The sequence below is a fragment of the Sander lucioperca genome, chromosome 22, assembly GCF_008315115.2.
Source record: "Sander lucioperca isolate FBNREF2018 chromosome 22, SLUC_FBN_1.2, whole genome shotgun sequence".
Taxonomy (NCBI): domain Eukaryota; kingdom Metazoa; phylum Chordata; class Actinopteri; order Perciformes; family Percidae; genus Sander; species Sander lucioperca.
In genome coordinates this window covers 21,351,476-21,357,475 of record NC_050194.1, presented here as the reverse complement: position 1 = coordinate 21,357,475, position 6,000 = coordinate 21,351,476, and positions in this window count along the sequence as shown.

The window sequence follows — 6,000 nt, the reverse complement described above, 5'->3', positions numbered from 1 at the left end:
CCCACCATTGAATCAAAATAAAACTTTCCTCTTATTTGTGAAATAAGCATGTGACCTGTTTCAATTCCACCCCTTTAAGAACGCTCGGAATCGAGAATCGATAAGTACCGGAATCGGAAGGAAGAATCGCAATTGGAATCAGAATCGTTAAAATCCAAACGATGCCCAACCCTACTAATGGGGCTGCTTGGGATGAAGCTGCTATGCCATGTTTTACTGTGTATAGATCATTTGTATATGGATATGGGGGCTGGGTTGTGTGTGTGTGTGTGTGTGTGTGTGTGTGTGTGTGTGTGTGTGTGTGTGTGTGTGTGTGTGTGTGGATGCGCATGTGAGAGTTTGTGAGTGTGAGTGGGTGAATAAGCTGTTGTTTTTTAAAGTGTATAGGTTGTCATATTGCTGTAGTGGTGTTGTTATGTGAGATGTTTCATTATAGAACATCAAAATGTCTTTTACACTTTCACATTTTTCGGTAACACTTTACTTGAAGGTATCGACACAATCGTGACATGACACTATCATAACTATGACATGACACTGTCATGAACGTGTCATAAACGTTATAAACAAGTCAAACGTTTATGACTTCTGTCATTAAGTGTAATTTGTTTTTTGTCATGACAAGTTGACATTGTTTGGATTGTCTTGATTATGACAAGTTGACATTAATCAAAGTGACATTAGCAGAAGTTGTCTTGGTCATGACAACTTGACATTTGGAGTGTCCTTATTAAGACAACTTGACATTAAACAGGATGACATTATGCGTTCATGACAGTGTCATGTCATAGTTATGACAGTGTCATGTCACGATTATGTCGATACCTTCAAGTAAAGTGTTACCCATTTTTCTTCTGTCCGGCTTCACTCTGACTGTTCTTCCTCGTCCTCCTCTTCCTCCTCCTGTTGATAAGTGACAGCTTGCAGAGGTGGGATGAGCTTCGTCTGCAGCTGCTCCATTGGCCCCCTCTATCAGTTGTTTTGTCCAGACAGCCGACTCCCAAGGCGGTAATGACCACCGAACAGATGATGATGATAGCAGCCAGACTAAAGACACCTCATAGCTCATCCTCTTCTATATTTCATTTCCCTCCTCTCTTCCTCCATTCCTTGCCTCTCTTTTTCCTAACATGTTAATGGCTGCTAAGTAAAAGGAGCAAACTTGGCCTGGCATGTTTTCCTGTAGCAAAATAAGCTTGGTGGTTGAACAAGCATACACGAGAAAGCGGAGAAAGTTGATAAACCACTCGCAACTTTGTTCTTATACCCACAAACTTCCTAGCTGTATTCTCCGACGAGCATTCGTGATGCATGCGAAACTGAAAAAATAAAAGACAATATTATTAACAACACCTGCCAAACTCCACTCTGCCGAGAAGAGATTTAATTGGAGGTCTCCCCACCTACAACCGCAAGTGCCCCCGGGCCTCTCGTCGGCTCTAATCCTCTTGCGTAATATTTTTTTTTGACGTCTTGCCTGGCTGGAAATCAATTAGCGAGCGCTGCAATCGCAGAGTGCAGGAAGACTTCTGGATGCCTTCCAAGTCGCTTAATTTGTTCCTGAACGGACAAGAATTATTCTCTGCTTGTAGTCCAGCTTTCTTGTGTCTTGTGTCTGCCTCCACCCCGATGAGCTAATCAATGCTAATTTCCCCCCATCCCGCTCTTCTCACTTGACATGTTCAATCCCTTTGACGCCTCATACTGTCTCTCTTCTATCATCTCGCCTCTCCAATCTCCTTTGCCTTATTTTTGCTTCACCCTGGAGAACAGACGCTAAACCAAGAGACTAAGAGAAAAGGGCGTTTGAGGGAAAAGGCAGCTAAATATCCAGTCCAATGTGTCTTTCCGTTACTGTAGAGTGAAGGACAGACAAGAGATAAATCACATCACCCAATGGATTAGTGTGGGTCTGTCTAGATAAGAGCAACAGACAAGGACATGCGCATTCCCTTCAGATTTACTCATCATGGAAGCTCTATTGGCAAAAGCTCATGTTTTCTTATTTAAAAGTAAATATGACAAATGAGCGTATGTTGTATGATAATTAGGAATTAAATAAGCAAAGCAAAGCGATGTTTTAATGCAGTGCAATACAGAACATCATAACACTTAACATAACAGAAAGACAGGCTAACACAGCCACACACACACACAGAGCCAACCAGTGTCACTGATGAGTTGAATGACCTTGCTGCCACGGGGGTTGCTTATCTTGGAAGTGTCACTTTTATGAGCGAGAGGGGTGTGGCCATTAATAAAAGCAAGTGCCAGTGTCTCATTAGACTTTACTTAGTCCCCGTGCCAGCTCGGCAGAGCGAGAGCAGCCATGCACAAGAACTAACAGGCTCATCAAACTGCGGGAGGACTCAGCCCTGACACGACTGGCTAACGCCCGCAATAACATCTACACTCAGGCAGAGGCCCAGCTGCTTAGCTTTCACAGCTGTCCATCGATGCAATCTTCTCCGTGACAACATTTGTATTCGAAGACAGTTTGAGTGAATAAACATGAAACTTCAAGTGCAGCACTACCACGTTTCAGTTTCGAAATATTTGTCTCCCTGAAGACACTTTGTAACATAACCAGAAAAAGAGAGAAGATTTTGCTCTGCGTCTCCCTTTATAAGAACTTTGAAAAAAAAGAGTGGAGAAGAGATGAACCCATTGATGTTATTCTAGTTTTAAATAGTTTTGGGAGTTGGATCCTGGTTCTTTTTGTAATTAGGAGTTCAAAGTAAAAGCTGATTTTGGACATTCCAACGTGCGTCTGGTGAGGTTCAGCATTGACATTAAAGGAGAGTTCTAATTCATTACAACTTGTAGTTCTGTCCATCATTTCTTTTAGTTATGTTAACATTGTACTCACACAGCAACATCACTACAACAAGTCCAATGGAGAGAAAACACGAGTAGTCAGACGATCATTAGTTAAAAAGTCAACGGTTTGCCAGATGATATGAATCTCTTTATTTGGAGATAGAACACAGTCAGTAATAACCCCTCACTGCACAGGAAAATGTGTGCATGCAAAACTACGGTCCATACCACTCTTATGTCATCTTAGCTTGGCAAAGTACCAACCAGGACTTTTAAATTTGACTAATTAATACTGTGTGTCTTGTTTCTATCATCCATGGACAAACTGAGGTGTGAAAATGACAAGTTGGGGTTTTAGGGGTTGATGACAGGTCTCCAATTTGTTGTTTATACACTTTATTTCGTGTATGGATTTAAAAAAAAAACATGATACAATGGCAAAGGTGCAAACACTTTCACTTAAGTACAAGTTTGAGTAACGGTATAAAAATCTACTCAAGTAAAAGTAAAAAGTAGCTCATTTAAAGTTTACTCAGAGTAAAAGTTACTAAATTACATTTAAACAGCGGGGGTGATATACTTTTTTAATATTTATACTTATTTCATATTTTATTTATACTTAATCGCAGTCTTGCGATTTGATAAGGGCACAAAGCCATATCGTGCTTTCGATTTTAGTTTGTGACCGATACTAAACAACGTTAGAGACCTTTTTTATTATGTTTTTTTACTTAGTAACATATTTAAAATGTAGCAAAGTACAATACTTGAAACAAAACATACTTAAGTAAAAGTAAAATTACAGATTTTAAAAACTACTTCAAAAAGTAAAAGTACACAAAAAAACAATTCAATTACAGTAACGTGAGCAATTGTAATTCGTTACTTTCCACCTCTGACAATGTTTTCATTAGTCAGTTTTGGTGCAGTGTTTTTGAACTTTGGACAGCCAGGCTAACTGTTTCCCCCTGCTTCCAGTCTTTATGCTAAGCTAAGCTATTCACATTCTGAGTTTCTTTCTACAAAAACATGGCACTCCAGAAGTGTGCTGTATTCTCTCTGTGAGTCCATTATACAGCATGTCTGTGTGACAGTGAGAGAGAGTCTGATGCGTTTGGAAAGCCCCTGCTTGCCTAATGTTTGGATTAATTAGGGAATCTCATCCGCTGACGTCCTCTAGGAGGACATCCTTTATCACTCTAGCCAGTGTCTGTTTACTAAAGGAGACTAAGCAATCCAAGCAGACAGAATGTCCTCTCCTTCTCTCCTTCCTTAGCTTTTCACTCGAGTAATTGGGCAATTAGGTGTGATTGATTGATTGGGGATAGTGAGAAGAGGGAAATCTGCCCGGGGACATTGAAGGAATCCATACAGTAGCTTTAAATTAGTGAGAGAAATGGCAGCAGCGACTGAGAAAGCCAGGCATCTGACTGCCGTGTGGCTGGGGAGGTGCAGTGGCCTCAACTTAGAAGACAGATAAGGAAAACAAGACAATGTGTTTAACACTCTGTGTGTGTGTGTGTGTGTGTGTGTGTGTGTGTGTGTGTGTGTGTGTGTGTGTGTGAACTTGTGCATATACCTAACCATGAGAGAGGAGATGGATGTGAGGTTTGGAAAAGGAACTGGGAGGGGGGGGAGGATTGAAAGTGTAATAAGAATCTGAGTGATAGCAAAGTGGTGTCCAGCCCCCATCATGCTTTCCCCAGGAATATTGCAAATGCGGTATACATTTCAGGAAGATACCAATGTAACATGTTAAATTCACGTGATATCAGATCAAAAGACAACTGGAGGAGGCTGTTTTCTTCCTGCATAGTCGACCTTAGGCTGTCAATCCCGACACTCAATCAGCGGACTTTTTGAGGTCATTACTGATGAATAGCTGCGGAAGATTTACAGTTCCATTTGTATTTATTTCACAGTTTCATTTTTATTTCTCCATATCTGTAACTAAATCGGGTCCACACATGTCGGATAATATGGTATTTCATTCCCATAAACACAGCAGGGATATAGAAGAGTAGTATCCATTTAAGGGGATCTTGCCTTCGATATAATGCCCATTATTTCCAATCGTCGCTATTTGCCTGTTAGGTGAAAGGTCAAACAGAAATAAACAATCTCATTGACCTCATGAGTATACTGGCTCCATGTGGTGCAGAGTAGCAGCAGACTACTGGTAAATGGGCTTTTAAATGTACACAAGATTATCTTTAGGGATCTTTCTGAGCCCTTCCTGCACATATGGCTTTTTCCTGTTATATTCCAGCCAATTATTGATATATGAGGGTATTAAATATGACACCTGTGTCACAGACAAATCCCCCATGCTGGGGTTCAACCACCGTTTAACCGGCTCTAGTTTATCCGCCACTGGTGGCAGCTGTGTGACAGAGATTACCTTGAGGTCTTCAGCCCACCCAAGCAGAACAATATCTATACATTAGCTGTGGCTCCACGACTGCAGCTACACACACACACTCGCACACACGCACACACACAGACACATACAGACACACACAGTCATGCACTGAAGACAAATGACTATCGTTTTAATCTTAAAATGCTCCCTTTTGAAATGAAGCCTAAACTAATTTTTTTTTGATTTCGCTCAGTTTTCCATCTTCCACAGCACATTTACAGCGGATAGGAACACGAGAGGAGAGGTGATTTTACAAGAACACGTGTCTGCGCTCATGGAAACACACACAAGCACTTTTACACAAACCAATTAGATCTAATATAGCATGATTCCAATAAGCCAGCAGAAGGAGCAGGTAGGAATTCCCATTGCTGACAAAGTTGTTTCGTAACGATCACACTTGCAGCAACACTTCATTTTCTCTCAAAGTGGTGATAAATGTGTAATAAAAGCAATGGGCAGTTGGCATAAAGCATGTGTCAACAGCTTTTCTGAGACTGAATTAAACATGAGAACAGTGGCTGAGTTATTCATGAGCTGGAGTGGTGGTTGAGACTCACTGGCATGAGGATGTGCTGAGTGTTTAGCATGCATGTCATGTCTTTAGAGCATAATCAATATCTGACACAGCTCAAACGCACATGCACAAATTAGTTTAGAGTACGTCTAGAGAAATGTTGTGAAATCGGTGTTGTGTTTTTTTTTTAAGGTGGACAACTGTACTTGCACTGTGGGTGTCTAGTGACTGACAGGCACAG